The sequence below is a fragment of the Dipodomys merriami genome, unplaced genomic scaffold (assembly GCF_024711535.1).
Source record: "Dipodomys merriami isolate MVZ:Mamm:240054 unplaced genomic scaffold, mDipMer1.0.p SCAF_4, whole genome shotgun sequence".
In the NCBI taxonomy this organism is placed as follows: domain Eukaryota; kingdom Metazoa; phylum Chordata; class Mammalia; order Rodentia; family Heteromyidae; genus Dipodomys; species Dipodomys merriami.
The window spans coordinates 7,965,920-7,988,127 of NW_027205603.1; the positions used below are offsets into that span (position 1 = coordinate 7,965,920).

A 22,208-nucleotide genomic window follows, 5' to 3' on the forward strand; every position below is an offset into this window, starting at 1 on the left:
CAGGTATGGCTTGGTCGCTATCTCAGTTCTGATTCTCCAGGGTTTCAAAGAACTTGTTATTGATTCCCAGGAGACAGCCTTCTCCTGCCCTAGGGTGCAGCCTGATCACTAGAGGCCATCATGGTCCTTTGGGGGTCATCTGTCCTTCAAAGCTCTCAGTCCCTTGTCATAAAGATGGCATTGACCAGTTCTGTCCTTCCAAGGAGATTGTAAAGTGGCAGCCGAAAGAATGGCTCAGAGCAAGTTCTAATACAAAATGGAAGTAGAGAAGGCAGACTTTTGTCCTGCCTTTAGACGGACAGTTCAGGGCAGCAGAAAGTTTCCCTGTTACAAAGGAGCATCCAATGGTTTGAAGCATGTAGCCTCTCTGGTGAGAACATTGGTTGGCCTTGGAGATTTGAGCATTTGCTTGCGCAGCATGAGGGATTGCTATCCTCAGGTTCAGTCTACAGGGCTGAGGCCATCAGGGAGTCCAGAAGGTTCGTTACAGCACCTGCACAGAGCTTTTACAATCACATCCTCATTTCAAGTTTCCTTTGCCTTTCCCTGTTGTTTATGTCTAACTGCTGCCTATCACGAGTCTCACTATGTTTTTACACTGATGGATTTAAATGAACCATAAAATCTTTTAAGAAAAATAAGGGAGGGAGGGAGGAAGAGTGAAGGGAGGAATGAGGAAGGGAGGGAAAAAAGGAAGGAAGGACAAAGGGAAAAGAGAAGAAGGACGGGGAAAGGTCAGGGAGGAGAGGGAAGGAAGGGGAAGGAGGGAGGAATTGGAAAGGGAGAGAAGGGAAGGGGAATGAAACAAAGGGGAGAGAAAGCAAAGGAAAAGAAAAGGAGAAAAGAAGACAAGAACAAGAAGGAATCCATGGAGCTCTACCTGTGTCTTGAGTCAGGAAGAGCAGTAAGTTAGCAAGCTGGAACTTGGGAATGTTGCACAGTATGACAGCTTTTGAAAAACCCTCTAAGAATGCTCTACATACAAAATACAAAACACTGCCCCGTGTGTGTGTGTGTGTGTGTGTGTGTGTGTGTGTGTGTGTGTGTGTGTGTGTGTGTGTGTGTGTGTGTGTGTGTGTGTGTGTGTGTGTGTGTGTGTGTGTGTGTGTGTGTGTGTGTGTGTGTGTGTGTGTGTGTGTGTGTGTGTGTGTGTGTGTGTTGCTGAGAAACATGGCTCTTAGTGTTCTGTGTATCTTCTGCCACATTTGAATCCTGTCTCCAGTTAGATGCTGGTCCCTTCTAGAACAAAGGTATTTGTCTCTCTCATCCACTGACACAGTCATTGTCTCTTCATGACAACTTATTGAGAAGCTCCTGGTTGATTGGCAGCCCTTTAAGACAGGTCTGAGGCAGGGAAGGATAAAGGCAGACCATCTAAATGAAAGTCGCCCTTTCGTTCCTCTAAGAATTCTGAGTGCCTTATGTACCCTTCCCTCAGGACTTACAATTCACAGTGTGAAGAGTTATAGCCCCCTAATCTAAGTCATTTGGTAAGCAACAGGAAATACTTAGTCTTTTTGTGAAATTGCAATCCTATCTGTGTACAGACATGTTTGGGATGCATCAAACCCCCCATAGAAATACTGCTTTATTTTGGAAGTTACCTTTCACTGGCTTTGTTCTATTTTCCTTCTCCAAACATAAAAATGACTCCCAAAGGTATTGATGCAAAGCAGTTGAGCTCTCTTTTGAAGAAAAGTATGAGACTTTTTTTGTGTGTGTATTATTCTTTTGGTGTGGATAGTGGAGGAAATGTTAACAAAAAAAGCAAAGCAGGAAGAATTTGCCTTAGAGAAAGAAGTCGCAGCAATATTCTTTATAGCACCACCACCACCTCTTGTGTGGTCATATGTTTAAGTCAGAGGATTTCTATGATCATCTCTGTCTTCTTCCAGGAGGGAGAACTTAGTGAGAGAGAGGGTGAATCCAGATCTGAACAACAACCAGGCTCTACCCACCTTAGAGTTCACCATTGTACCACTCAGCCTCTTGATAAGTAGTGCCAGGAAAGAATAAGCCACATTGAGCCAGGCTCCAGTGGTTTAATGTCTGGAATCCTAGCTACTCAGGAGTTGACAGATTCCCTTAAAGCCACCGTTTTGGTGATCACACTCAACCCTTGGGTTAACTCCCAGTACTATCAATGTTTAATTTCTGCTAAAGATACCATTCCTTTTCTAAAACTTAACAAAAAGCAAGCTAGCTAGTCAAGGTAAGCAAGAAAACTTACATTTTCACTGGGGACCAGCTCCCAAGTCTCAAGTGCTTATAAGCTTTAAAAAGAATAAACCAAGAAATTACGAGTAAACACATAAAAGTAGCAATAGTGCCAATAAATGAAGAGGGCCGACTCCAGCACTCCATGTTCAAGTGCAAACTGTAATGCAGGAAGGGAAGGCTGATAAATCCTCACGTGAGACTCTGCTCTCACAAAGCCTGCAACTTCATGTGCTACCAGACTGTCACCAACTTGGGGTCATCGGCACATGTGAAGAACAGGTCTCTGTTTTTCCAGCCCTCTAAGCTATTGAAAAGATAGTGGGGAACATGGATTTGTTCTTCTCATGGACTTTCCTGCCCAGGCTGGCTCTGAATCATGATCCTCAAATCTCTGCCTCCTGAGTAGCTAGGATTACAGGCATGAGCCATCCGTGCCCAGCCTGAGCTCCTGTTAATCAAATGCCTGAGATCATCAACTTCAAAAGACAAAGGGGGCTGTTGGAGCTCATAGCTGTGGTGGTTTCAGTTGGTGATAAGCTGGCCATAGTGTTGGGTACATTGTGGCAGACTGTGAGGTGGGGCTCACTTGGTAGCAAGGAAATAAAAAGAGAGGAAGGAGGAGGAAGAGGCTGAGGTCCCATTATGTTCCTCGAGGGCACACTTCCGATTGCTGACAGGCACCCCGCTAGGTTGCAGTTAAGGGTTCCATGAGTTAGCAGTAATACCCCACTAGGGACTGGGCTTTGAGCACACGCCCTTGGAGAGGCATGCTGGATGCAAGCTATTGAAGTGCACTGGGCCAATCTGGGGTGCCTGAGGCAGAGGGGAATTCTGGGAATGATGGTCCCAAGGGCAAGAAGCAGCACAGGTCATGGGATGCCAAGAAGCCTGACCTCCAGCCCCAGAAGCTGTTGTGAAGGCTCATGGGAAGGTCTACTTGTTCCACCTCCCCGTCATTCTTTCTGACATATGGAGCAGAGGCCAGTTTGGAGCCGATGTCATCTTGCCCCCTAGAGAATTCTAGATGGAAGTGCTGGCTGGAGGTGGATTGTCTCTAGGATAGGAAATATGAAGCCCATTTTCCTTTTTGCTGGTCCGGGGGCTTGAACTCTGGGCTTGGTCACTGTCTTAGGCTTAATTAATTATTTATTTTTTGTTAATCATGGGACTTAAACTCAGGGCCTGGACACTGTCCCTGAGCTCTTTTTTTTTTTTCTCAAGGCTAGTGTTTTACCATGTTGAGCCACAGCTCCATTTCCAATTTTCTGATGGTCAGTTGGGGATCTCATGGACTTTCCTTCCCAGGGCTGGCTTTAAACTGAGATCTTCAGATCTCAGCCTCCTGAGTAGCTAAGATTACTGGCATGAGGCACTAGTAGTGTGCTAGGAAGGCCATTTTCAAAAGCATCTCTCCTTGTTGCATTTGACCTGCTATAGCTCCCATGTTCCTCTTTGACACAGCATTAGGCTTGGCACAGTGAATGCTTGGATCTCAACCATGATTCAGGTTTGTTTAGGTTTTCCAATTCTTGGCATCATTTCACAAAACCTTTCCAATTCAAGTCCGCTCTTTAGTTCACCCAACCAAAGTGTTTGTTGAGGATTCATATTCCAACATTACCTCTCCATAGAGAGTCGGGAGTGTTTATGTCTACCTTGGTTCAGTTTTCCAATTCTAGTTTTCTTATCACAAACCCACATCATTCTTTTCATTTTTCTCATTACTTGATGGATACTGGTTCCAACTCCTTGCTGTCTGGTATTTTCTACCTAACATGAAACGAAAACAACAGGAAAAGTTTAATCTTCCCCAGAGGAACTTGCGCTACAATTTTTCAAGGGGTCATTTTAATCTTTTGAACTCCTGAGTTGCTTTAAATAGTAACTCACGAGTGGATTGGTTGCCAAACAACATGAGATTGTAATGTTTCAAAAAATTCTTTATGGAAATGTAACTTGATATTGGTCAGAATAGCTACATTCAGACAATCAGTACTGCTTTGACCTTATTAGTGCTTCAAAAAGAACGGAAAAGTACTAGAATAGGGTGCCCATCTCGGCCATTGACAAACATGCACACAATGGCCAGCCATTCAACTATTTTTGGCTTTGCGTTTTCCAGAACATGAAAGAGGCCTAGTTAGGTCATAACTAAAATCTGCGACTGGGAAATTGTGAATTTGTTTTTTAATGGAAGCATTTTGAAATTTGATGGCAACTATAATCCAAATGTTTTCACCAAGATTTGAGGGTTATTAAAAACAACAACCCTCTGTACAGTATCATTACAATAAAAAGATTTTAAAAAATAAAAATGATCAGTAATTAAAAAGGAAAAAAAAACAACAGAAATCAAAAACAAAACAAAAACCTCTTTCAATGGTAGCCTTATTCTTTAGCAAAGTTTGCCCCCTAGTGGCTAATCAGACCAAAATGGTACTTGGCTTTATACCATTGAACAAAGAAAGGCTTCTAGGTGTGAGTGTTGGATATAATTATTATATTAATTAGGTTTTAAGAAACTTAGTCTATTTTTAAAAATAGAATCTATTTAAAGGGACGAAAATATTTTAAATTCCAATCAGTCTTGTGTCTGGTTCTGTTTTTAGTTTCTAGATGCCATCCTTCTCTAAAGTCTCATGAAGCATGAATTGCTTTCGCTTATGGAGACAGTACTGGAGCTCACAACCTCTCACTGAGCTTGCTTGCTTGGCTGGCACTCAATCACCTGAGCCACATGTGCGGCCCTCTTATTTTGGAAATGGAGTTGAGGATTTTTTTTTGTTTTGGTTCTGGATGGTTTTGAACAGTTAACTTCTGGTTTTCAGCTACCTTGGTAGCTAGGATTACAGGCAGGAGCCTCTGGCAGCTAGCTGTGCTTTTATCTTGTTCTGAGTCTTGGAATCCTATGTCAGAAACCATATATACAAGCATTACTTTCCCAGCTCACCCAGTCTTTCACAGATAACTACTACTGTGCCTCTGTGACACAATTATGTCACATGACTTTTGAGAAAAAAGTCAGTGCTGAGAGGTTAAAGGCTTTCATATTTCATAAGATTTTTTTTTACCAAATATTGAGTGACTAGATTGATAGGAATAGTCTGTGCTTTGAACTAGCATAAAAAAATGGAGCATTTTATTGACATTGGAAAATATGCAAAAACATATTCTACTTGACATTTAGTATGGGTCCACTTGACCTCTCTTTTGAACCACATTAGTATATAGTCCAAATAACATGTTGCAAAAGATTCACAGTGACTCAAATAAACTCTGTGTGTGTGTGTGTGTGTGTGTGTGTGTGTGTGTGTGTGTGTGTGTGTGTGTGTGTGTGTGTGTGTGTGTGTGTGTGTGTGTGTGTGTGTGTGTGTGTGTGTGTGTGTGTGTGTGTGTGTGTGTGTGTGTGTGTGTCTTTGAAGTCTGACATAGCTAACTAGAGATTGCTGATTTTCCTATGGTAAGATAATGAGGACCTGAACCATATGAGCAAGAGACTTTATTAACCTTTATCCAGGAAAGAAGGTCGTATCTTCTTGACATGTCTTGACTTTCTCAAAGATAAGTCAGATTTTCCCTGTCTAAACCTGAGCTTGTGGTTTTACTCCCCTAGACCTGGCTCATTTGTTGTCAGCTTTGGTATTTCTCTTTCCCTGCTTACAAAATCCAACAGCCTACCGGTCATTCTTGCGCACCTTCCTCTCCCTTGAACTCATGAGTCAGACTATCAGTAATCCTTTGATCTCACCATATAAATTTCTGGAGTAAGATGACCCACTTTCTCCCTTCCTCTGCCCAGTCAGCTGGCCATCTGAGCCTTCGTCAGGCTCATTTCCCAGGTTGCACACATCCAGAGTCATCTGTTCAAAACAAAACATCTGAGTCTCTTCTAACACTCTTCATTGACTTCCCACCATTCTTAGAACAAACACAAAATCCTTAAAGCTTAGAAGCAGAAAGAAGGGTTTCGAAGGAAGGGGGACATAATCAGTCCACATGTACAAAGTCTTGTGTTTTTTTTTTTTTAAAGAAATATTGTATGGTCATGGGATACAGGTAGACCCATTGCAACAATGAGATGTACAAGTCGTTATGTTGAAAACGAACTTTACAACTTTGGTTAAGGGAGGGAGGGGGAGGAGGATTGGGTGGGGGGAAGGGGGGAGGAGGATTGGGTGGGGGGCAGGGGGGAGGATGGGAAGGGGAAACAAAGGAGGAGGCTACAATGCTTGATAAGAAATGTACTCATGATCTTGCCCATGTAATTGTAACCCTTCTGTACAGTATTTTCACCATAAAAAAAAAGAAAAAAAAAGAAATATTGTATGGTCATTTGCACATAGACATTGTCTTTGTTTCTCTCCTAAGAGTATCCTCTTTGGTCTACTGAAAATCTCAGTTTTTCAGGATAAATTTTGGAGATGGAGTGGACAGTGCACTGAGATTATGAATATCCCTCCACTGTTTTCTTGAATGGACTAAGAAGGTAGGCCTCTCCTCTGATGTTCTCACCATGACACATGAACCATGGTGGTTCTATGAAGCAGTTCAGGAACTTGCCATTGGGCACAATTTCACAGTGAACGTGCGAATCAAAATATCAAGTTGTCCCTCAAATATATCCTATCTGACTTGTTAGCCATACCTCAGTAAAGCTCGAAAACACTGCCTAAAGGCCTTGTTTGATTTACCATGACTGTCTTCTCTCTCTGCCGTGTAGCCTTACTGCACACTGGCCTTGTATTCAGGGAGCTGCTTCCAACACAGCCTCAACCCCTGCACACCTCTCTCCTTCGCTTTCTGTTCCCCGTTCCTTCGCCTCGTTATTGATATCATCTTTGAGATCTCAGCTTTTGCCTTATTTTCACAGGGAAATGTGACCGCTTTTGCATCATGTAAACTTCTTCTTGGAGCCACTTGATACAGTTGCAGTTTTCCTAGGCATCCTGAGGGCTGAGGGCTGTGTGTTTACCCTCGGGTGAAGCCCCAGCTCTCACACAGATCCTGGTGCATCCTGTGTGCTCAACATAGTCATGAGATAGATAATGTACTGGGCACATTCTCTTCTCAATAGAAAACTTTTCTCACTAACACGAATGATTGCTGTAAAAAAAAACAAACTAATCGAGCAAATAGGAATTTGCACAACTTCTTGATAAATACAGAAATATTGAATCTTTATCTGTTAGCTGGCATTAATTATACCAGTGGGGGATTTCATGGTGACTTTTCCATACTTGTTTACAGTATATTCCATGAATTTGTAATCTTTTTATTTTGATGCCAGGCCTGGGGCTTGAACTCAGGGCTTGGGCTCTGTTGGTGAGTTTTTGTGCTCAAGGCTAGTGCTCTAGCACTGGAATTACAGCTCTTCTTCCAGCTTTTTTGGTACTTAATTGGAGATGAGTCTCATGGACTTTTCTGCCTGGACTGGTTTAGAACTAGCACCCAGCTGAATTTTCAATCTTTATATGCACTTTTTGCTGCAAATCCAAGAGATGGTTTCTGAAATATTGATACACATAGTAACTGTTAGCTAAAATGAGTTTTTATATGCTGTTCTATTTTGGCAGGGAGGAAGAGGGGTAAGCCAGCAGAGGAAGCTTTGTTGTTGGTGGTGGTCATGGGGTCTGAATTCTGGACCTGGGCGCTGTCCCTCAGCTCTTCAGTTCAGGCTAGTGCTCTACCACTTGAGCCACAGTACCACTTCTGGCCTTTTCTGCTTATGTGGTGCTGAGGAATCAAATACAGGACTGCATGCATGCAAGGCAAGCACTCTATCACTGAGCCACCTTCCCAGCCCCAAGGAATCTTTTAAGTAATGCTAAAGTAACAGGAAATAATATATTCAAGTAATAGGCAATACTCAAATACCTATTAAAGTACATTTCCAGTCAATACTTAGTTTCATATTCATAGTCAACAGCATACATATTCATATTGCAAATATATTCAAGAAAATAATTCAAGTAATAATAAGAGACAGATGTGCTAATAAGTAAATAGAACAAAAGAGCACGTTAAAAAATGAATGTCCTATTATGTAAATTGAAGTTTCTACTAACCTTCACTTTATTCATGTTACATAAAAGGAACAACAATTATTTAACAGACACCATGAAATTATATTGGTATAACTAGTTAACTACTTATTAAATTAGATCCACACTTTATGTCAAAACTAATTAAAGAATAAAATAGAGCATGCCTAGAATAGAGGGTTGAATATGAAACCAATCAAAACAGTGGGCATGTTGATTTGCCAGGACAATGGAGAAGTTTAAAAGTCTCACTGTTGATGCCAGAGGAAAATATTCACCAAGAAAACCATACTATCAAAGGTACACCAGGAAAACACTCAGAGCAGATATACATGAAGAGACAAAATCTCACATAAACAATTTCTACAAGTTGGTAAGGAATCAGCAATCAGAAAATCAAGTTCACACTGCTGGAGGAATATCAATACCAAATTTCAAACTCTACTATAAAGCCATAGTAATCAAAACAGCTTGGTATTGGCATAAGAACAGACCTCAGGACCAATGGAATAGAATTGAAAACCCAGAAATGAACCTACAGACCTATAGCCATCTAATCTTCGATAAGGAAGCTAAAACAATAGAATGGAAGAAAGACAGCCTCTTCAGTAAATGGTGCTGGCAAAATTGGTTAACTACATGTAGAAAACTAAAGCTAGATCCTTATATATCACCCTGTACCAGAATCAACTCCAAATGGATCAAAGACCTTGAACTCAAAGCAGACACTCTGAAAACATTACAGGATGGAATAGGAGAAACCCTAGGTCTCCTTGGCTCAGGTCGAAATTTTCTGAATAGAGACCCGGAAGCACAACAAATCAAAGAAAGGTTGGACAAATGGGATTGCATAAGATTGCAGAGCTTCTGCAGGGCAAATGACATAGCTGGCAAGATCAATAGAAAGCCCACCGATTGGGAGAAGATCTTTACTAGCCATACAACGGACAAGGGTCTCATATCTAAAATATACTTGGAACTCAAAAAATTAAACCACCCAACAACAAATCCTCAAAGAATCAACTGCCCAATAAATAAGTGGGCGAAAGACTTAAAGAGAAGCTTCTCTGAAGAAGAAACAAGGATGGCCAATAGACACATGAAGAAATGTTCAACATCCCTAGCCATAAAAGAAATGCAAATCAAAACAACATTGAGATATCACCTCACTCCAGTTAGAACAGCAAAAATCAAGAACTCTAACAACAACAGATGCTGGAGTGGATGTGGACAGAAAGGAACCTTACTTCATTGTTGGTGGGAATGTAAACTTGTTCAACCACTTTGGAAAGCAGTATGGAGGTTCCTCAAAAGACTTCACATAGATCTCCCCTATGATCCAGCAATCCCACTTTTGGGCATTTACCCAAATATTTACAAACAAGACCACACTAAAGCTACCAGCACAACTATGTTTATTGCAGCATTATTTACCATAGCTAAGATATGGAACCAACCCAGATGCCCCTCAGTAGATGAATGGATCAAGAAAATGTGGTATATATACACAATGGAATTCTATGCCTCCATCAGAAAGAATGACATTTCCCCATTTGTTAGGAAATGGAAAGGTTTGGAAAAAATTATATTAAGTGAAGTAAGCCAGGCCCAAAGAAGCATAGGTCCCATGGTTTCCCTTATTTACAATATCTAGTATAGGTATGAGTCAAGCGGAAAAGGTCAGATAATGTGATGTTAGGAAAATGAACCCTTAAATATGTATTTTAATGTTTTCGTTTCTTTCATGCATGTGTTTCTAACGCATTTATAAGATTATTTCTTTGTTGCTTTGTATGTCCCTCCCCCACAGTGTAACCCCCGCTTTCACTATATTTGATGTCAGTATAACATGTGGAGGAGATGGGGACAAACAAGTCGTTTAAGGATTCAGGTGGACCTGTTGCAACAATGAGAAGTACAAAATGTCATGTCAAAACCAGCTTTACAATGTCGGTGTGTGGGGGGGGAGGGGGGTATAATTGGGTGGGGGGAGGGGGGTAAAATTGGGTGGGGGGAGGGGGGAGGCGGGGAAGGGAAGTGAAGGGTAAACAAAGGAGGAGGCTGCAATGCTTGGTAAGAAATGTATGCATTATCCTGCCCATGTAATTGTAGCCCCCCTGTACAGTATGTTCTCAAATAAAATAAAATACAATTAAAAAAAAAAAAGAAAATCAAGTTCAGAAGTATGTATATTTCCAGTCTGTGACTTAGGCCTGTCATCCCAATTACTTGAGATTAGGAAGATTGATTGCTCCAAACAAATCCAGCCTGAGCAAAATGTTTGTGAGACTTTTTTTGAACCACTAGCTAGCTGGGTGTAGTGGTGTATGGCTGCTACTCCTAGCTCTGTGAGAGGCTGTCAGCAGGAAGACTGAAATTCTAGACCAGGCCAAGTAGAAAAGTCAGATTCCAGGATTCATCTCCATGGAAAAACCAGGTGTGATAGTGAAAAACTGTCAGCCCAGCCATGGGAGGAAGCAACAAATGGGAATATTATATTGCAGAAATGAGTCTTAGCAAGAAGTGATTTTTTTTTCCATTTCAAAAATGGCTAGGGAAAGAAAGCGCTGGATTCATGGTTTTGTGGAGGTGCACAAATGAGTCCCTGAGTTCAAATCTCACCACCATCAAAAAAGTATGTGGATTATGTGGATTAAAAGATGTATTCATATGCAAAAGGAGTGATGTTTTTACATGTACAAAAACTTCTTGGGATACGTCAAGGTAGAGATTGAATTTTCTTTGGTAACTTCTAAATTATCAATATCACTCTAGAATTGTATCCACTATCTTTGAGCTGGAATCCTGATTGGTAATATGATCTTGAACATGTGAGTTCATTCTTGGCACCCTGTTTTCCCCACTGTGAAAGTGAGCTGCTAATGGAGGTGCTGATTGCTGGGGAGTGAGGACAGGCCCAGCGTGGCATGGTCTGTCAATTAAGAGCAGCCAGGCTTGCTTCTCCCAACTATGGTGTCCTTGATGTGTCCCACAATGACCTTTCCATTCTGTTCCATCCTCAGAAGACAATTCAGGACTCTGTATAAATCCCCCTCCATGAAAGAGTCCATTTTGGAGCCCACGGATGTCTGGTTTCTTTGCTGCGATTCATGTAGAATAAGATCACTGAACTCCACAATGAATGGTAGACATCGAAATTTCATCTTTGAACAAAGAAAAAAAATCACTTTGAAACTAAAAGAGAGTCATTTCTCTACTCCTCTATGTCTGCCCCATCAGGATCCCTGAAAGATACAATGTGTGCAACATAACCTCTCTTTGAAAAGTCAAAATATGATACTATATAATACTTACATAATATAGCTAACATATATATTACACTCTTATATAACATAATTATATAATGTATATAATCCTGTCTGTAGAAGACTGATGTGCATAGTCACACCCCTCCCCAAAATTTCTATTTCCTTTGTTTCAAATTTCTGAGCAGCCTTTTGGATTCTTTTGCCAGCTGGGTGTTAAGAGGACTTGAGGTATCTGAGGGTTTGATGGGGAGCTACCTTTAATCCAGACACAGAGCTGAATAATGTCCCCGTGTCACTCATTCCCTGGATAGGGTTTTGCAGTTATGACCTAAGTGGGAGATCTTGAGTTGGGAAGCGGGTTCTGTATCGGCCAGGTATTCCGAGTGTAACCTGAAGTCTCTAAGGTCAGAAAAGGGAGAGAGGAGGATCAGCATTGTGACTGCAGAGGCAGAGTTGCAAGGGACATGACTGATAGCTTTGCAGATGGGAAGAGGCCGTGAGCCAAGGAATGCGGCAGACTCAAAAGCCTGGGTGAGGCAAGAGAATTGCTATGTCCCAAGCATATCTGGGGGGTCGGCGGGGTGGGGGGAGGGGTGATGCCCTCCTCACTGTTGACTGTGACCCAGAGAAATCCACGCTGGGCTTTAGAGCTTCCAGCTGGAAGAGTCGATCTCTGTTGCTCTAAGCCATTAAGCAGCTCTAGGAAAGAATCCAGACACTTGATGTGCAGTAAATGTGTGTGTGTGTGTGTGTCTGTGTGTATGTGTGTGTGTGTGTGTCTCTGTGTGTGTCTGTGTGTGTGTCTGTGTGTGTCTGTGTGTCTGTGTGTGTGTCTGTATCTCTGTGTGTGTGTGTGTGTGTGTGTGTGTGTGTGTGTGTGTCTGTGTGTGTCTGTGTATATGAGCGTGTGTGTGTGTCTAGGATGGAGTTACATTGGGTCTATATTTTTGCCCCCAAATTAGGCCCTCGGTGTTTGGCCTTTTTGAGGTGACCATGGACCACGGGAGGACCTGTGCATCAGAAAGAAGTGAGGTGTTACAGCTGCGGCTAGGCCTTCTTCTCTGCAGTGAGGGGCCCCAAGGGCAGATTATGATATTCTGCAGAGTGTCTGTTACTCCAACTATTAGAGGAAAGACCATGGCTGTGTGCAGTTGTGTGCCTGTTATCAGAGGATTGGAATCTGGAACCCTGGGAAGGTAGGGTATCAGGGAGGAAGTGTTGCTCTGTTTTTCTGTAGAACACCTTTTCTTTTTCTTTTTTCTTTGTTGGTTGTGGGGCTTGAACTCATGGCCTGGGCGCTGTCCCTGAGCTCTTCTGCTCAAGGCTAGAGCTCTACCACTTGAAGTTACAGCTTCACTTCCAGCTGTTTCTGGATTAATTAATTGGAGATTGGAATCTCATGAACTTTCCTGCTGGGGCTGGCTTTGAACTGTGATCCTTAGATCTCAGCCTCCTGAGTAACTAGGATGACAGGTGTGAGCTACTAGTGCCTGGCTCTTTTTTTTTCCCCCTCTAATTCTGGCATTGCTTTGAACTTGACCTAGTATCCATATTAAGCAAGGTTTGGAAAACCATCTAAAAGTATCATTGGGGAAGGGCTGCAGAGAAAGAAAAAGCAATTGCTTGGACCTGTGCACAACTGTTCAGAAACATTTCTCCTCTTGCTCTGCTTTGTTGGCTAGGTTACCAGTGGGGAAGCTCTCAGTGGCTCAGAGCCCCCATCCTTCTGGGGCTCTTCCAGAGATAAGTCCTAGGTTCAAGCCCCTCACCGAAGAAGCTTCAGATGAAGGATTGTGTGACTCACAACAGTGCATCTTAATCAGCTTTCCATTATAACAAATTACTTGAGGAAATCAACTTATAAAGTGAAAAGGTCTATGTGGGCTCCCATTTTAGAGCTTTCTTTCTGTGATCAGTTGGTGTCATTTGTTTTGGGCCTGTGGTAAGGCAGCTTCCCAGAGCAGGTACATATTACAGAGCAAAATTATTTTTTTCCCTTCAAGGCCAGGAAGCAAAAGAGAGGGGAAGAAAAAGAGATTGGGGTACCATTCTCTTTCATCACAGATCTCAAAGCCTCCCGTTTACTATTTTAGGTCTCATTATCTGCCAGTAGCAACCTGGAGACAAAGCCTTCAATACATGGGCCTTTAGGGCACATTTAAAATTCCAACTATAAGCTGAGCATGATGGCTCATGCTTGTTACCTTGGCCTCTTGGGAGGCAGAGAACAGTAATCATTTGTGGATGGCAGACAAGTTCATGAGACTCCATCTCAGCTAGAGGCCCGGTGTGGTTGCAAGCGTCTGATATGGAGCAAGAACAATGGCTGTGTGCAGTTGTGTACCTGTTGTCATCCCCAGCAGACAGAAGTAGCAACATCACAGCCCAAGTGGCCAGAACATCAAGACAAGACCCTACTTTGAAAATAACCAACACACAGAGAGGCTGGAGGCATGGTTTGGGGAGGGGAGGAAGAGACTATTCATACTAGAGCAGGGCTGAACACCAACCTTCTGTTCATACTGCCTAGAATTGACCTGCTTGCTCTGTTTTCCTGGCTGCATAATCAAATTGCTGAACTTCTCTGTTTGGTGTTTTCATCTGTTAAGTGGGTATAAAAGAAGCCACTTTTACCTGGCCATTCTGCATTTTTTAACTTCTCTCATCAGTCATGCCTTTGCTAGATCCTTCCCCTCTTATTTGGACATAGTGAGTCCCTCAGATCTCCTTTTAGCTCTTAGAAGATGCCTCGTAGACATTGTTACAATGATGGCATACAGCTTTCTCAAAATTGATACCCTCCCTTAAAGTGTTCATCTTCTTAAATAGTTACTATAAAGGTTATATATTACAACGGTGGAGTTGTGGTTTTGTAAGTCAGGTAAAGAGTACATTTCTTTTTGGAACAAGTGTTACCCCTTCCCTCTCTTTCTCTCCCCCCTCTCTCCCTCTCTCCCTCTCTCTCTCTCTCTCTCTCTTTCTCTGTCTGTCTGTCTGTCTGTCTCTCTCTCTGTGTCTCTCTCTCCCCAGTTTTTCCCTCTCATTCCCCCCCCCACAGTTGTATAGTTCATCTTCCACATAGTGTCTAGTGAGTGCCACTGCTGCATTTGTTCACCCTTTGTCCTTCCATTTATGTGCTGAAAGTTTTCTCCTCCGAATGTACTCTTTTGTAAGCATTCCTTTTAGGAAATGGAGCAGCCCTGGCTGCCCTGTCCCCATCTGTGCTCTCCGGCCCCCAATTCTTCTCGTGGCATGGCTCCTTTCTTTCTCCTCCACACAGTATGCATTTACTGGTGCATTCTTTCACTTCTGCCTTTAAAAATATACCCTGAACCCAAGTGCTTTTCAATATGTTTTTCTCCCACGAATGTTTTAGATCAAGACTTTCTGAGCTTAATTTCATTGGAGAAAATAGCAGCTTTTTGAAAAGACCTTCCTTTTACTGCCACCATTAAATCTACCCACTGGTAGACAGAAGTGAGCTCTTTGTCCTCATTAGCTCCGTGCGTCAGCCTGCATGTCACTGTGTGTCATATCCACAGCTCTCCAGTGTTTCCCTCATCTATAGAGCAGAGGCCATTCCTCACAGCGACCTCATGAACCTGAATGATCCCCTGGCCACTCAGTGGGCTCTGTCTGCAGGCACCTGCTGACCGTGGGTTCTACCACAGTGCATTTGCTGAGGTATTTCTTCCCCTTGGTCCCAGATGTCATTCCTTTACATTCTTGTGCTCTACACTTTGCAAAAAGATTTCCCCTGCCCACTTTACATAAGATAGAAGGCTATCCTTCTCCTCCTCCACAAAATGCTGGGGGGAAAAGTGCATGTTGGGAGCTGGGAAGGTGGCTCAGCGGTAGAGTGCTTGCCTGGCATGCATGAGGCCCTGGGTTCGATTCCTCAGCGCCACAGAAACAGAAAAGGCTGGAAGTGGCACTGTGGCTCAAGTGGCAGAGTGCTAGCCTTGAGCTGAAGAGCTGAGGTACAGGGCCAGGCCTAGAGTTCAAGCCCAATGAACAACCAGAAAAAAAGTGCATGCTGGTATTTAAAAATATTTGTACATTTATTTATTGTTGGCCTCTGTCCATTGGAAGCACAAGCTTTTCGTGTGTGTGCGTGTGTGCGTGTGCACATGGTACTTGGGTTTGATCTTTGGGGCTGGGCACTGTCCCCAGGCTTTTTGGCCCAAATCTCCCATTAATCCTACCAATTAAATCACAGCTCCATTTCCAGCTTTTTTTTTTTTTTTTTTGGTCTTGTCAGTCCTGGGGCTTGAACACACAGCACACCCCTGAGCTTTTATTCTCTAGGCTAGCACTATACCACTTTGAACCGCAGCTCCACTTCTGGTTTTCTGGTGATTAATTGGAGATAAGAGTCACACGGACTTTCCTGCCTAGGTTGGCTTTGAATTGTGATCCTCCAATTTCAGCTAGGATTACAGGAGTGAGCCATTGGTGCTCAGGTAGGCAGCAAAAGTTGTTAAATTGTGTATTTGTTGGATAAAATAGAAAAATTAACAAATATATATTATTTTCTCAGAATGTAATTGAAGACAGAATTTTGAGCTTATCTTAGCCTGTGAACCCCAGTTTATTATTTGTATCTCTAAGGACATATTTTTTAACCTTTAACCATCTTTACATTCCCCCCTACACCAAGATTTTTATCTATTTTCCTTAATTCAGGAGACTCTCCATTAGACAAATGCATAGCTAATTGTCTTAATTTTAAAAAAAATTCCCCTGTGGACTAACTTATCAGTTTTGTTTTCCTTTTTAAAAATTCTTTGTCAGTTCATTTCTGCCTATTTGATTTTTAAACTATAAGTAACTATTTTTTTCTTCCTCTTTTGCATTATTTTGTCTAATGAGATTCTTATCTCCACTAAATTTATTTTGTTTACTATTGTTGATGTTGGAACACCATCCTGGTATATTCAATGTCAAGGACTATTTAAAAGTATTTATTCATTCACTTATTTAAACCAAGCAACCACTCTGAAAACCCCACTGTGTATTAACTGCATGTTTTGAAAAGGATCCAACAATGTCAAAATACTAGTATGAGCCTTGAGGTTATAGGAAAATAGAAATGTACTATGAAATCTGGCACTTGGGAAATCATTCCATGAAAGTTTCAGCATATTTTCAATTAAAAATGCCATATAAAAAATAAGGTCCTGATGAATGTTTTCTTGCATTATTCCAAGAAAATATAGTTTGGGATTATGTAGAACTCTTGTTAGCAATAATAGAGTTTGATCTCACATTTGTCTAGCAGGTGATCTAACATTTGAGCCAAATCTCAGGCTCTTTTTGCTTTATTTATTTATTTGCTTTCGTTATTTTTCAAATAAGGTCCTGCATTTTTGCTTGGGCAGCCTAAAATATGATCCAATGTACACCATTCACATGATCATGTGCATGCTACTATGCCCAGCTTATTGGTTGAGACGGGTCTTACTATTTTGCCTAGGCTGGCTTCAAAGCGCTACCCTTCCAAATTTCTGAATATTTGGGATTACAGGTATGAGCCATTGTTTCTGGCCAAACAATAGAAACCTTTACTCATTAATATATCCTGTGTATTTTCTTCACCCTTGACTAATTCTCCTTTATTCTTCATTATCCACCTGACACTCTATAAGAAGTACCTAGCCATCCTGAACTGCATCCAAACATTCTTTCGGCCTCTAAAATAATTAAATTGATCTCAGGGCACTGACTTTCCTGTTAGGTTAGAGAAGAATAGTATATGTTGTCCTCTCGAGAGATGACATGCTAAAAACAAAAACACATTAAAGGAAGATGAGATAATAGGCCTACCTGCCACAATGTGCTATTTTCTTTTAGACAGTTCACTAAGGGATTTGGGATATCTCTAATAGAGAAATCGGTCATTTTATTGCAATTCTGTTTCTCCTAAAATGCCTGCATGCAGACATACACACTCAGTGTACTTTCTCATTTTGATGTGTAGTCCTCCAAAAATACTTCCAAAAATGTGAAAATTATCTCATTGAACGAGGTGACACATAGGTGGATTCGTGTTTGATGGTCTTAGCATCTGTTCTCCTGCCTTCCTTCGGTCACTAAACCTGCTCTGCTTTATCATCTCTTTTGAAGTTGTTTATTTGGAATGTAGAAAGCCATTCAGCCAGACGGATCTAAGTAATCCAGAAACATGGGACCACCATAGGAGCCAAGTGTAGAACCAGCTGGCCAAGGTGTCTTGTTTCTGAACTTGGCAAAAATGTATCTTTGGTTTTCTTCATTTCCCTTTTCCCATGTCCACTGTCTTAAACCCTTACTCATCCAAAGGCCCAGTATTATCTGCTTACACTCTACCTGCCTTCCAGGTGTGTTCTGACTCCCATAGTGTCTGCGCACTGTAGCCATCTTCCCTCCTCTTTCTCCCCCCTCTCTGGAACCTATTGGGAACAGTTGGATCTTGGCCGTAAGAGGTAGTGGGATGGCTTTCACTTTTGTGTTCTCAGCTATTGTTCTCTGCCCAGTTTTATGGATAGTAATTAATATGGGTCTGGGTGGAATCGTTTTAAGGTCAAGGCTATCTAATATTCATAAGAAGCTCGCTGATGAGAATCCATACTTGAGGGAATGGTTTCAAAGACACAGAGTCCGCCCTGCCTCCAGTCTTGGAGTTGTACAAGAGGGAGTGTGTGCTTTGGAATTCAACAGCTCTGTGCGCAGACGCAGTGTCTGCTGTCTATGCATTATATGACATGAACTAAGGAGCTATTCTCAGGTGTGTTGGTTGGTTTGTGGAGGTTAAGCCAGGGATGACCAACGACGTTGTCATCCCTGCTTGCCCAGTTCTGTATCTACACGCATTAGCTCTTTCTGTTCTTGTGTTCTGTTCTTCTTGAGTCAGGCCAAGTCTGTCAGGAGTTAAGTACCTGGGGTGGCCCCTTTCTCCCTTACTCCGCCCCAGAGTATTTTATTGCACATTGCTCTGCTGGGAGACATTTAACATCATCTGAAGGTCAGGCATCCTCTGAGAAGCCTCTCTTTGAACCCCACAGTGGCATTTCCCGTCAGGATGCTGTTTGTGCCTTACACGATGTTCCTTTTTATGGGGCTTCAGGAGAATTCAGTGTCCGCTGTGAGTGCCAAGCCGAGTGGTACTTCTGAACATTGGGTTTATTTTAAGCTTATGGCCAGTAAATTATGTAACTGACCGACTTTCCCTTTTTGACTTGGCTGCTAGAAAGCTTAGAGCCAAATTCATGGCTTCCTTGGAGGAAGCTCATTGGCTATTATGGGATGCCTCTCAAGCCTCATTACTACCTCCATCTTGTTCCTCCATCTTCCTTTTGTTCTTTAATCCTTCTTTATTCTTCACCTGCTGAAACACAGTTTTCTTTCAATGCATTCTTGCAAATTGCTTTTAAGTTCTCCAACAAGGTGGGTGACAGGAATAGATTAAATCTGGTCTTAAATAATTTCACTTGTGTCAGTGAGCTCCTATATATAGTCAAGGTATGATTAACATAGTTGAAATGCTGGGTGACACAGAATAAGTTTTCTAATTGGTAAAATTGGAGACTTTGCAAGAAAGGCAGAGGAGGGAGATTCAATTGGGCTTCGCAGAAGATGAGGGCGACTTGGAAGGCAGACTGCAGCCTAGGGTGGGGAAAGGCCACTGGATGCTCGGATTCATGAATACATCACTTTCTTGTACTTCTTGGAAAATTAATTTGTACCTGATCCAAGAGTAGAGGAAGGTGTTTAAGGCCTTGGGGGGTAATCAGGAAGTCCTGACTCTGCCCCTGATTTGGGCAGATTACCCAGCTCTCAGGGATGCCTGTAGTTCCTTCATTCCTGAACTGGGGAGAAAAGCAGATCCTATCTTCCTGCATTCTCATGAGCATTGTGTATGTGAAATGTTCGTCATCCTGTGGGACTGAAAATTATGAGTCAGTATATTTTGGCTGTTATTTTTTTTTCTTTTCTCCAATCCTAAGGATTGGACTGAGGCAGGGCCTGGTACTCGTTAGGAAAAGGGTCCTATCATTTGAGTCACAATCCTTTAGCCTTTAGGCTTTGAGATACAGTCACTAACTTTGCCTGGACCATGATTCTCCTACTTATACTTTCCAAGCAAGTAGGATGTAGGATTACAGGCATGCACCACTACGCCTGGCTGTAGCTATTATTCTGTATTTTAATCTGGATTTTACAAAAAATTACGACATGTATTTTTGGACAGTATTTATCCAGTATGAGAAAGAATGTTTATTCAGGAGACTGAGATCTGAGGTGGTGGTTTGAAGCCAGCTTCAAAACTATAGGAAAAGGCCATGAGATGCTTATTTTCAATTAACCACCAAAAATCTGGCAGTGGAACTGTGTGTCAAGCTGTGACAAAAAAAAAAAAAAATGCAGGGACAATTCCCAAGCTATTACGCATTGAATTGCAACCCCTTTGTGTACCACTCCATAATAACAACGAAAGAGTAAACATTTTATATCACAATCAACTATCATACCACCTGATATTTTCAAACATGTGTACGTTGTATCATGTATAAATCAGGTTAAATAGCTCTGTCCTCTCATTGGTTTATATTAAAGTATTTATCATTTACATTAAAATTAGTTTATACTTAAAAATTATAATTTGTTTATACTAAAGATACTCAAAATTGTCTCTTTTGGATTTTTGAAATATATGCCCTGTAATTATTACCCATATTCACCGTGTTGTGCAACAACATTCTAGAATTTCTTGGTGCCATCTGATTACACCTTAGTACAGATTGTTTCATGTTTTTCCAGACCAGCTCCCTCCCAGCTTCTGGCCACCACCCCTCTATTAGCTTCTATGTCTTCACCCTTTCCTTTGTCTGATTCCTCATTGTTACAGAGGACTTGACTGTTTAGTTGAAGGAATAATATGACAGCTCTCCAGCCCAGAGACTTGGGTCCTCCTAACTTCCTGCTGTGTTCACGTTCTCTTCCTAAATGGCCATTCCAGCTGCCAGTGATGTATCGAGCTCAGGCCAGTGGGGAAGAGAAAGGGGAAGGCATCATCTCGTCCCTCTAAGAGCCCATGTCATTTCTGCTTCTGTCCCACAGTTCAGAACCCAGTCACAAGAGCATCCAAGTTACAAAGGAGACTGAGGAGTTTATCTTAGCCCCACAGGCATATATCCAATTTCTGTTATCAGAACATAGGACATAGATTAAAAAAATAAGTGAATAAACAGCCAGGCCATTTATTGTGCTAAGTGCTAGAGGTGTACACATGGGTAAGGACTAAGCTTGAAGGAGTACTAAGCTTAGTTTGAAGACTTTGGATACAGCCAGAAATATAACATAAATATTTCATCTACATGCATTCTTCTTGTACGTTGTATATAAACAGACACGATTTTGTGAATATTCTGAATGTTGTCTGCTTTTAAACTTGCTGCACTGATTCTGGGAGTCTTTCTCCCTTTCTTTTCCGCTGCATGCAGTTCTGTCTGTGCTGCAATGGCTAGCTCAGGATACCCACGTCAGTGAAACCCTGTAGTGTTTTTCCAGGGATAATTAATATTGACTTTATTCACTCTGTGTGTGGAGGGGGGGGGCTGGGCAGGGTGGCACACAACTTTAATACCAGCCCTCTGGAAGGCAGAAGCCAAAGGATACAAGTTTGAGGCCAGCCTGGGCTATACAGTGAGGCACTGTCTAAATGAAAAACAAAACTCAGAGCTTATAGGATGCCAGTGGTTCACACATGCAATCCTTGCTACTCAGGAGGCTGAGATCTGTGGAAAGTCCATAAGACTATACTATAACTAGCAAAAAACAAACTAGAGCTGTCACTCAAGTGGTAGAGCACCAGCCTTGAACAAAAACAACTAAGGGACAGTGCCCAGGCTTTTGAGTTCAAGCTCTAGTACTAGCACCAGAAAATACAAAATAAAAAAAAAGAGCCTAGAGTCTCATATGGACTCTGCTTTACTCATTTCATACCCTCAGCTCTTCCACAAAGGGCTGAGCAAATAAGAATTGATTAAATGTTTGTCAGATCCCACTAGTGAAGGCCTGGTATTCTTTCATGGGTTCTTGAATATAACAAGGTGGGTGGAATCTCTAATGAACTTGGGAATTGTGTTAAAAACATCATTGCTCATTAAAAAAAAAAGTGAACTCCAAATCAAATTCAGAACAAAGAAAATCTGGGCACTGGCTCACACCTGTAATCCTTGTTATTTAGGAGGCCGAGATCTAAGGATCAAGGTTCAAAGACAGCCCAAGCAAGAAAGTCTGTGAGAATCTTCTCTCTCATTAACCACCAAAAAAAAAAAAAAAAAAAAAAAAACCAGAAATGGAGCTTTGGCTCAAGTGGTAGAGTACCAACCTTAAGCAAAAATGTTAAGGACAGAGCCCAGGCCCTGAGTTCAAGCCCCAGGACTAGTATACGCACACACAAACAAAGGCAAACAAAAAACAGCTAGATCATTTCTCCACTGTCTCTCTCCTCTTCTCACTTGGAGTTCTTATTCTTTCTTCCTATTCAGTTATTTCGTTAAATGTGTAGTGTATGGGCCTAAGGAAAAATTTGGACTTGAATTTTGTTTTCTTACAGTACTATATTTTCATGAAAAAATTTTAAAATTGTCTATCTTGTACAGAAAGTGTTAATTCCCCTCTCCAACCAGGAAAT

General features: G+C 41.8%; 1 protein-coding gene across 7 annotated transcripts in view; it reads left to right on the plus strand.

Annotated features, from left to right (window-relative positions):
- Positions 1-22,208, plus strand: part of Cacnb2 (calcium voltage-gated channel auxiliary subunit beta 2) — a 308,080-nt gene that overhangs the window by 77,957 nt on the left and 207,915 nt on the right. The gene's annotated exons all lie outside the window — the stretch shown is intronic.